A 12,364-nucleotide genomic window follows, 5' to 3' on the forward strand; every position below is an offset into this window, starting at 1 on the left:
GGACGGGGGAAACGAGCGCGAGGGGAAGGAAGGAAGGAATGAATGAAGGAATGAAGGAATGAATGAACAAATGAACGAATGAACGAACGAATGAACAGCATGTCAAAAGATTTTGATGTATTTGCACAGAGGGGGTCGTTCTGAGAGTCCTTCCTGTCGAGGTTTTCCTTGAGAAAAGACCAAACATGAATCAAACTGAATTGAATTGAATTGAACTGAATTGAATTGAATTGAACTGAATTGAGTTCCCACAGGCTCCTTCTCATGTCTTTGGTTGGGGAAACAGAAAGTGCTGACTCTGTCACAGATGTCATATCATGGACAGTGTGCGTGAGGGACCCTGAACGGGGGATTTTTAGGGTGAAACTGACCAGGGTTTGTTTTTGAAAGGCCAAACGAACGGACGGACGGAGGGAGGAGAGGATGGAAGCCCCAGAGGGTCAGGTGTTGGGGAATCGCTTTCCTCAGTTAAGACAAAAAGAACTAAGACGATGCGTCTTAGCCGCTGCTGACTGTCGCTCCGTTACCGTGACGACAGCGACTCACGCCCCTAAAAAGAAACCCCCACCGGCGGCCGTTGGGCCGGATCGCTTCTTCACCCCCGCCGCTGCCCTTCCCCCTCGACACCGGCACGGCGGCCATGTTGCCCGGAGTCCCCCCCCCCTCCCTTTGACGATTCGGTTTTCCACGCGTCTCACAATTCGATTCCATCGCGATGCGGACGGATCTCGATTGAATTTTGATGTCGATTCAGTCCGGTAACCCATGGCGATTCGCTTACGCCTCGCGAGACGACCCCGATCGGTTCGATCCCGTCTCCGTCCGGAGGCTCGCCAACCGACGGGACGTCGACGCGTTCCCAAAATCCATGCAGCGGCTCACGGTTCCGTAGCGGTTGGATTTCCACAACAGTGATCACAATTGCCATTAAATTTCGATGGGAGGTGTCACGTTACGATCCAGCACGGAGTCGATCAGATATCGGTGAGACAGCGCGCGAGCAGCCAGCGCCAGAAGCCATAACCGTGTGTTTGATGCCTTTCATGCTCAAAACTGTGAACGTGTGTAAATGGGTTTTACTTTTATTTTTTGGGAGGAGTGGAGTAAATGTGAAGCATCGGTGTGACAGATTGCACATTTAACCAACGGTTTACCGAGGTCCCTGGATTTGGGTTTTTTTGCGCCACGGTACTCAAAGTTATCTCCATTTCAGAGGAGCAGTCGGCAAAACCAAAATGTAACGTGCGCCTCGCCGTGTCAGGTTTTCCCGTTTTCCCTGGAGCTGAAATGCCGTCGTTCCGCTTCCTGTTTCCCCCTGAAATATTCAGTGTGGGATTCAGTGTTGGTTGATTTTATTTGACTGAAAACTAATTTAACTGCCATTAGTCAACCAACCAATCAGGACAGAGACGACCCGCTTTGGGCCGTAATACCCGTCTCCAAACAGTTTAAAGTTCATTTTATTGTGGCCCTGACCGTGAACATCGACCTTTTTCAAATTTTATTTCAGACGTTTAAGAAAGCGCAGGAAATGTCTGTCACGTCCGACTGTGGGGGAAAAGTGCTAAAAACGTAATGTAATGAGATGCTGAAAAGTGGATTTTTAGGGTGAATTTTATATTCAACGGGTTTGTTTTTCTACCCCAACGTTAGTAATATTGAGGAGGAATAACCTGGTGGTTTACCTGATGTTTTTTTCTTTTCTTCTCTTCCGTTCCTCTGCGTGGCCTTATTTTTGGTAAAAATAGAAAAACAAATTAAAAACGTTTGAATGGTTTTTTTTTTCACCCTTTATAGATCTCTATATAAAACCCTTTGCCTCCCAGTAATCAAAATTAGGCTTTTGCTTTTGCTCCATAATAATAACAATAAATAATAATGATGAATGTAAAATACATTTCCCCCAGTAATGTGCTTTATTGTTCTTTTTGTTATTTTCTACCTTTTTGTCTTTAACAATATTGAAGGATCTGGGTTTTGATTTATTTGTTGTTGAATTTTGTCTTTTCCTGGGTTGAAATGTCGATGTCTCCTTTCCCTGAACTCCTATTAATTGACAATTCACTGCATTGTGAGGAATAAATATATTTTTTGTATTGTGGACGAGCGTATATATACATTGACAGTGAAATACAAAAGTAATGGAAATGAAAAATCTTAAACATTTGACTTCCAAGAAAAATATTTAACATTTATTTTGGAAAAACACAATTTCTGCACATTTTACACAGGAACTGATTTTTGCACCAAATGTAAAACTGCCAAAAATAACACATTCTTACATTTACTTTCCTGTTTGTTACAATGCACTGGTGAATGTTTATATATACTGCATACACACACACACACACACACACACACACACACACACACACACACACACATATATACATATATATATATGTGTATATATGTATATATATGCACATTTTAGTGTGTTTCTTGAATATTTTGGCCATTCTGTATTCCACTTCTTCCTTGTGCCAACTTGCGAGTGTTCACTTTTCAAACTTAAAGTTTTGTTTGAATTTATTTTACCGTTTTGTTTTTTGTATCTTTTTTTAATATTGTGAACCCTGGCATTTTCAGTAGAATCACTGCAATTATTGTTTATCAGTCCAAGTTACTGCATTATTGTGATGCTTTATGTTCTATCACTATGACATCGATGTATTGATCATTAAAATGTTAACATTCCAATTAATCAAGTGTTGTTATCATAATAATAATAATAATAATTATTATTATTATTATTAATATTGTTATTGTTGTTATTATTATTATTATTATCATTATCATTAGGAATATTTGGGGCAAGTTGCCAGGTCACCACTTCAAATTGGTCCGGTGGTAGGTTTAATGAAACTCATTGATTTAACCATGCAATAGCCTCTGAAAGGCCTAAATAACTTAACTTAATAATTTCTGAAGGATTCTAACCACTGAGAGATGACGCTAAAATCAACAAAATAATGTAATTTATGAATGATTCTAACCACTGCGAGATGACTCTAAAATCAGCAAAGTAATGTAATTTATTAAGGATTCTAACCACTATGAGATGATGCTAAAATCAAATTAATAAAATTTATGAAGGATTCTAACCACTGAGAGATGACACTTAAATCAACAAAATAATATAATTTATGAAGGATTCTAACCACTGAGGGATGACACTAAAATCAACAAAATAATATAATTTATGAAGGATTCTAACCACTGAGAGATGACACTTAAATCAACAAAATAATATAATTCAGAAGGATTCTAACCACTGATAGATTACTCTCAAATCAACAAAGTAATATAATTTATTAAGGATTCTAACCACTACGAGATGATGCTAAAATCAACAAATTAATAAAATTTATGAAGGATTCTAACCACTGAGAGATGACACTTAAATCAACAAAATAATATAATTTATGAAGGATTCTAACCACTGAGGGATGACACTAAAATCAACAAGTTAATATAATTTATGAAGGATTCTAACCACTGAGAGATGACACTTAAATCAACAAAATAATATAATTTATGAAGGATTCTAACCACTGCGAGATGACTCTAAAATCAGCAAAGTAATGTAATTTATTAAGGATTCTAACCACTATGAGATGATGCTAAAATCAAATTAATAAAATTTATGAAGGATTCTAACCACTGAGAGATGACACTTAAATCAACAAAATAATATAATTTATGAAGGATTCTAACCACTGAGGGATGACCCTAAAATCAACAAGTTAATATAATTTATGAAGGATTCTAACCACTGAGAGATGACACTTAAATCAACAAAATAATATAATTTATGAAGGATTATAACCACTGAGAGATGACACTAAAATCAACAAATTAATATAATTTATGAAGGATTCTAACCACTGAGAGATGACACTTAAATCAACAAAATAATATAATTCAGAAGGATTCTAACCACTGATAGATTACTCTCAAATCAACAAAGTAATATAATTTATTAAGGATTCTAACCACTACGAGATGATGCTAAAATCAACAAATTAATAAAATTTATGAAGGATTCTAACCACTGAGAGATGACACTTAAATCAACAAAATAATATAATTTATGAAGGATTCTAACCACTGCGAGATGACTCTAAAATCAGCAAAGTAATGTAATTTATTAAGGATTCTAACCACTATGAGATGATGCTAAAATCAAATTAATAAAATTTATGAAGGATTCTAACCACTGAGAGATGACACTTAAATCAACAAAATAATATAATTTATGAAGGATTCTAACCACTGAGGGATGACCCTAAAATCAACAAGTTAATATAATTTATGAAGGATTCTAACCACTGAGAGATGACACTTAAATCAACAAAATAATATAATTTATGAAGGATTATAACCACTGAGAGATGACACTAAAATCAACAAATTAATATAATTTATGAAGGATTCTAACCACTGAGAGATGACACTTAAATCAACAAAATAATATAATTCAGAAGGATTCTAACCACTGATAGATTACTCTCAAATCAACAAAGTAATATAATTTATTAAGGATTCTAACCACTACGAGATGATGCTAAAATCAACAAATTAATAAAATTTATGAAGGATTCTAACCACTGAGAGATGACACTTAAATCAACAAAATAATATAATTTATGAAGGATTCTAACCACTGAGGGATGACACTAAAATCAACAAGTTAATATAATTTATGAAGGATTCTAACCACTGAGAGATGACACTTAAATCAACAAAATAATATAATTTATGAAGGATTCTAACCACTGAGGGATGACACTAAAATCAACAAAATAATATAATTTATGAAGGATTCTAACCACTGAGAGATGACTCTAAAATCAACAAAATAATAGAATTGATTAACCATTCTAGCCACTGGAAGATGATGCAAAAATCAACAAAATAATCGAATATCTGGAGGATTCTAACCACTGAGAGATGATGCTAAAATTAACAAAATAATAGAATTTACGAAGGATTCTAACCACTAACATAAAACATTTTAGAAAATGAGACATTATTCCAGGACTTCCAGAAAACCAGGAAATGTCACAGACCGTGTGTTCTATTTAAAATTAATAGTTGTGGATTTCATAACACAACTGTTATTAAAGACAGAAAATGTAATTTTCCATAAATCCAAATCTACTCTCTGCAAAAATGTTGAAAATCCTGATGGAGAGAGCGGATAATGGAAACGAGGAACAAGAAATGAGAGAATAGAATAGCACAGAATAATTAATAAATACTGTATGAATATTCATGAGGTGGGCGTTCTGAACGAGTCCTCAATGCCGCGCCCGCAGCATGATGACAGATCATAGACAGACGCAGAAAAACATTTTATTATATTGATAATTAAGATTCATTCTGAGAAGTCTTCCACCATCACTGAAGGGACCCCTTAAACCAAGGAGAGGAAACTTGGATTAGGGCTGGTTTGGGCTAGGGTGGGATAGGATTTGATGAGGGTTGGATTAGGATAGGGTTAGGGTTAGGGTAAGGGTTAGATTAGGATAGGGTTAGATTAGGATAGGGTTAGATTAGGATACGGTTAGATTAGGATAGGGTAAGATTAGGATAGGGTTAGGGTTAGGATAGGGTTAGATTAGGATAGGGTTAGATTAGGATAGGGTTAGGGTTAGGATAGGGTTGGGTTAGGATAGGGTCAGATTAGGATAGGGTTAGATTAGGATAGGGTTAGGGTTAGGATAGGGTTGGATTAGGATAGGGTTAGATTAGGATAGGGTATGATTAGGATACGGTTGGATTAGGATAGGGTTAGATTAGGATAGGGTTAGGGTTAGGATAGGGTTAGATTAGGATAGGGTTAGATTAGGATAGGGTTAGGGTTAGGATAGGGTTGGGTTAGGATAGGGTTAGATTAGGATAGGGTTAGATTAGGATAGGGTTAGGGTTAGGATAGGGTTGGATTAGGATAGGGTTAGATTAGGATAGGGTATGATTAGGATACGGTTGGATTAGGATAGGGTTAGATTAGGATAGGGTTAGGGTTAGGATAGGGTTAGATTAGGATAGGGTTGGATTAGGATAGGGTTAGGGTTAGGATAGGGTTAGATTAGGATAGGGTTAGATTAGGATAGGGTTAGGGTTAGGATAGGGTTAGATTAGGATAGGGTTAGATTAGGATAGGGTTGGATTAGGATAGGGTTGGATTAGGATAGGGTTAGGGTTAGGATAGGGTTAGGGTTAGGATAGGGTTGGGTTAGGATAGGGTTAGATTAGGATAGGGTTAGATTAGGATAGGGTTAGGGTTAGGATAGGGTTGGATTAGGATAGGGTTAGATTAGGATAGGGTATGATTAGGATACGGTTGGATTAGGATAGGGTTAGATTAGGATAGGGTTAGGGTTAGGATAGGGTTAGATTAGGATAGGGTTAGATTAGGATAGGGTTAGGGTTAGGATAGGGTTGGGTTAGGATAGGGTTAGATTAGGATAGGGTTAGATTAGGATAGGGTTAGGGTTAGGATAGGGTTGGATTAGGATAGGGTTAGATTAGGATAGGGTATGATTAGGATACGGTTGGATTAGGATAGGGTTAGATTAGGATAGGGTTAGGGTTAGGATAGGGTTAGATTAGGATAGGGTTGGATTAGGATAGGGTTAGGGTTAGGATAGGGTTAGATTAGGATAGGGTTAGATTAGGATAGGGTTAGGGTTAGGATAGGGTTAGATTAGGATAGGGTTAGATTAGGATAGGGTTGGATTAGGATAGGGTTGGATTAGGATAGGGTTAGGGTTAGGGTAGGGTTAGATTAGGATAGGGTTGGGTTAGGCCTGGTTAGGTTTGGTTCTTTCAGGTCAAAGTCATGTTCGGATCCATTTCTTCTGGTTGGTATAGGTTAGGTTATGTTAGTTTTGATTGCATTGGGTTAGAGTTAGGTTAAAATGGGTTGGGATAGGTTAGATGAGATCAGGTTATTTTAGGTTAGGGTTAGGGTAGGCTAAGCTAGTTCACACAAAACGAGGGGTTAGGTTGTACTTTATTAATCCCTCGATGGGAAATGCATTCTTCATTACAGCCACAGATGTTGAAAAGAAAATACAGACAAAGTAAAACAAGTTCATATCATCACGACCCAGCAAGGAGAACATTTAACCTTTAAACAAAACTGAAAACTTAACCCCCCCCCCCACCCCCCTTTTTGGCCCTTCCCTTCTTTTACTGCCCCGTCTCAACCGGCGAGGTCCAAAGATCACTGCTGCTGCTGTGTTTGCTCAAGCCCTGGGCAGGCAGTCGACCAAAGAGAGAAGGGGCGGGGGCGTTCCCGCTCTTCCTGCACAAGCCCGAAAAAAGAAACAGACACCTACAACTACATTGACTCGAAACCTCCATCCCACCTGTCCATCGCCCATCCGGAGGGAAGGGGGGCGGGCAGGGGTGGGTGGGTGTGGTCCCTAAGAACTAAGGAGGGGGGCCCTCGGCCGGGGGCCGGCCGCTGTCGTCCGCCCGGTGGAAGGACCCGGAAGGACGTGCAGCTCCAGCCTGGATTGACTTCACCCGAGGAGGAAGGCTGCAGACAGAAAGGAAATAGCAGGTGGCCGCAGCCACGTCCCATCCACTTCGGTTATTTTCCCGTTTTCACATTTCGCATATCGCCCACTAATTTGGACCCGGGGGACTCCGGAAATCACGATTGCTCTGGAGGTACAGTACGCTTCACGTTATTCGGGCTGCTTTTGTTTCGGTTGTGCGGTTTCTCGGACACCAACCGTCTATTGACGAGCTACAGACCGACCCGTGGGCGGCGTCGGGTCGGACGTTGGAAAAGGTACCGACTGATCTGCGCGGCTCGCTAAACCCTCTCGGCGTGGTCTTTTATTTGTGTGATCCGACAATACGGAGGCCTCCGTTGATGGCTCCATGACCTGGCTGACTCTTACACCCAGATCTAGGAGTCGTAGCGAGGGTGCCACGGGAGTAAAAACCTCAGAAGAGCCATCGGGGAAACCTGCCGCATTGCCTGGTTCTGTGCACAGTAAGGGTTTACACACAACTGCTGTAATAACTGACATTTCAGAGCCGCCTTTTTTTATTAGTAATACGGCAAAAGAATACATGAGAATATAATATATTCTCACATATTCTTTTAGCAAGAAATTATATTATATATATTATATGTTATATATTATATTAAACAAGAATATTATTCTTGTTAAATATAGGTTCGATGCCATCAAATACGTGTATGGAATTAAGTCACACAACTAAAGTTACTGATGACGTTTGATATCAATCTTTTTTCTTTATTGTTGCTAAATTGTGACTTAAACCTATGATTTGAACTCATATCTGCCACTGATGTTTTTCCAGGTGGCTCATGTTTGGGAAACAGATTTGAATAAATTCACGATCTAAATTAAGGGTAAGATGAGAACGAATTCACACGACTAAAGTCACCATTAAACATTGCCGTAAAGCAGGGGTTTCAAACTGCAGGCCCAGGGGGCCACATCTGGCCCACCACAGATTTTGATGCGGCCCCCTACATGCTTTTAATATATTGTAAAATTGGACACCTGAATCAATTGTAATTTCTTAATTAATCCAAACAATATTATTTAATGTTTTCAGAATAAAACTGGATAAAATAGAATAAAGCAAATCTCTGTTGCTACTGCTAAGTCTTCTGTTCTAAACAACCATTTTTTTAAATCATAATTATTCAAGATATTTATTCTATGGAATTGTTATTATTATCCAATTATTTCACATAATTTTATAATAATTATATCCCCTTGTTTCCTATTTTTCTCAGAATGTAAATTGTTGACTCAGAGGTTTAATGTTTATGGTTATTTTTTCACTTTCTGTTCTTATAATCATATTATCAATCTAACAATCTATCTATTAGCCAATTCACTAACGCGGAAATGTTTCTTTGATTGACATACATGTATTAAAGTTGCGTGCTCTGAATTCTATGTTTAGATGGCAAAGGAAAATATATTTACATTTATATCTTATTACCAAAATATTTCCATTTATCAAAGATTTTTATGTATGTTATGCATTTGTTGTTGAGACAATGAGCGTCAAATATAGCGTAACATTCTGAAGAAAATAGCCAAGTTTTTAAAAAGGAGACAAATTTGAGTCAAATAAAAATATAAATTATATTTAAACAAAAATAGCCAAATCAAATACAACGAAAATAGGCAAATATACAAAAACAATGACAGAATATACAAACAGCGATCTTGTGCACGGGATTAGTTAAGTTCAAATGCGCTGGCTGGGTGGAAGTGGCTGTCCATGTCGTTTAGATGCTGCCTTCAACTGAAAGCAGGATAAGGAGCCGCAGCAGCGTATATGAGCTTGGCTTTGTGACTTCATGGAGATTAGGTTTAGGATGGAGCCTGGTCTAACGTCCAGGGTCACATCCCACTGCTTACGGGTTGTCAACACAGAGCTCTGCGCTGGTACAAAAGGTTGACGAGGGAGCGGCCCGACGTCCTGATAAGCAATCTAATGAAGACACCGCGCTTTTGTTTGGAGCTGCGTTGTGATGCAGGTTACGGAACATGGTTTTCAAAAGGGCTGAAATATGGAGACCAGAAAAAGTCTGAATTTAAATGTAAATATATAAGATCGCTGTTTAGTAGTAGAGAGACAACACACAACCTCCCAATTTTTCTATCAGTATTTCACTTGGGATTCTGAATTTTAGGGTGAGAGTCAAGTCAAGTCAAGTTACGTCACATTACGTTACGTTATGTTACGTTATGTCACGTTATGTCACGTTGTTATGTCATGTTATGTTATGTCATGTTATGTCATGTCATGTCATGTCATGTCATGTCATGTCATGTTATGTTATGTTATGTTATGTCATGTTATGTCATGTCATGTCATGTCATGTTATGTTATGTTATGTTATGTTATGTTATTTTACGTTACGTTACGTTATGTCACGTTATGTCACGTTGTTATGTCATGTTATGTTATGTCATGTTATGTCATGTCATGTCATGTTATGTTATGTTATGTTATGTTATGTTATGTTATGTTATGTTATGTTATGTTATGTTATGTTATGTTATGTTACGTTGCGTTGTGTTGTGTTGTGTTATGTTATGTCAAGTTGGTATGTTTTGTTTTGTTTTGTTATGTTATGTTGAGTTCTGTTGAGTTAGGTTGAGGGAAGATAAGTTAAATGGATTTTTATGTTATGTTACGTTACGTTGCGTTTTGTTGCGTCGCGTCATGTTATGTTATGTTGAGTTGTGTTGTGTCGCATCATGTCATGTTATGTTATGTTGAGTTGAGTTGTGTTGTGTTGCACCGCGTCATGTCATGTCATGTTATGTTATGTTGAGTTGTGTTGTGTCGCATCATGTCATGTTATGTTATGTTGAGTTGAGTTGTGTTGTGTTGTGTTGTGTTGCGCCGCGTCATGTCATGTCATGTTATGTTATGTTGTGTTATGTTGAGTTGTGTTGTGTTGTGTTGTGTTGTGTTGTGTTGTGTTGCGTCGCGCCATGTCATGTTATGTTATGTTGTGTTGTTTTGTGTTGTGTTACGTTGCGTTGCGTTATGTTACGTTACGTTGCGTTGTGTTGTGTTACGTTACGTTGTGTTACGTTACGTTACGTTGTGTTGTGTTGTGTTACGTTACGTTACGTTACGTTACGTTGTGTTGTGTTGTGTTACGTCGTGCCATGTCATGTTATGTTATGTTATGTTGTGTTGTTTTGTGTTGTTACGTTGCGTTACGTTACGTTACGTTGCGTTGTGTTGCGTTACGTTACGTTACGTTACGTTACGTTGTGTTGTGTTACGTTACGTTGTGTTACGTTACGTTGTGTTACGTTACGTTGTGTTACGTTACGTTGTGTTACGTTACGTTGTGTTACGTTACGTTGTGTTACGTTACGTTGTGTTACGTTACGTTACGTTGTGTTACGTTACGTTACGTTGTGTTACGTTACGTTACGTTGTGTTACGTTACGTTGTGTTGTGTTATGTTACGTTGTGTTACGTTACGTTACGTTGTGTTGTGTTACGTTACCTTGTCTTGTCTTGTCTTGTCTTGCGTTGCGTTGCGTTGCATTGCGTTGCGTTGCGTTGCGTTGCGTTGTGTTGCGTTGCGTTACAATGTGTTGTGTTGTGTTGTCTTGTCTTGTCTTGTCTTGTCTTGTCTTATCTTCTCTTGTCTTGCGTTGCGTTGCGTTGTGTTGTGTTGTGTTGCGTTGCGTTGCGTTACGTTACGTTGTGTTGCGTTGTGTTGTGTTGTGTTAAGTAAAGGAAAGTTATGTTAAAATGAGGTTGTGTTATGCGAGGCCTAGCTAGCTTTGGTAGGTTAGGTTAGACCAGGTTAGGTTATGTTCGGGTTAGGTTAGATTAAAGTTGGGTCAGGTTTAGCTCTGTTAGGTTGGGTTTGGTTAGGGTACGTTTGGTCAGGGTAGGATAGTTACATTTACTTTATTGGTTCATAGCAAGATAAATCATAGTTTTTATGAAAACATGCAGTGACTCTTATACAATGAAAAATGTAAAATTCAAGTTGATAACATCCCTATACGGTAAGGAGCACGTGGAGCCATTAAACAAAGTACAAACTTGTACTTGTATGTAAGTATGTGAAGAGCATTTCACATCATGTTTCAAATGACTTAACATTTAAAAATTTGAATAGCAGTAAGTATGAATGACCTAACCCTAACAAACCTACTCTGACTTACCCACGTACAGATCAGATTTACACACCTTTAGCTGAGGTTTAGTACATGAAACACTTCTGTCGGCCACATTACCCAATTTCCCCTTTCACGGTGTGACGGCATCATCTCTTCCTCTTTGGATCTTTATTACACTGTTTTTTTTAACTCATCTGGCTTTTGTTTGTGTCTCACATGAGGAATGGCCATGGCTGCAGCTTGATGATCTCACTCTCTCTCTCTCTCTTTCCATAGGTGTGATATGGAAGAACCGAGCTGAAGATGGGATCGTTATTGTCTTGTTTTGCTTCACTGTGCGGAAAAAAGAAACTAAAAGGTAAAATTGTAAAACCACAAAGTAGATCAGATATATGTTATTTTGCATGCTGTTATATGTGTCAATATTATGTAATTATTTTTATTATTATTAATATTATTATTATTATTATTATTATTATTATTATTATTATTATTATTATTAATAATAATAATAATAATAATAATAATAATAATAACAAATGCAGTAGTATTAACAGTAGTTGCAGGAGGGGTTCCTGGTGTTTATCGTAGTAGTGATTGTGTATTATGAGTAATTCCTTGTGGCTCACTCATTCCCTTAGTTACAAAGACGATGATAAATTATTATTATTATTTTTATTGATAAT

This window comes from Zeus faber (assembly GCF_960531495.2).
Source record: "Zeus faber genome assembly, chromosome: 17".
In the NCBI taxonomy this organism is placed as follows: domain Eukaryota; kingdom Metazoa; phylum Chordata; class Actinopteri; order Zeiformes; family Zeidae; genus Zeus; species Zeus faber.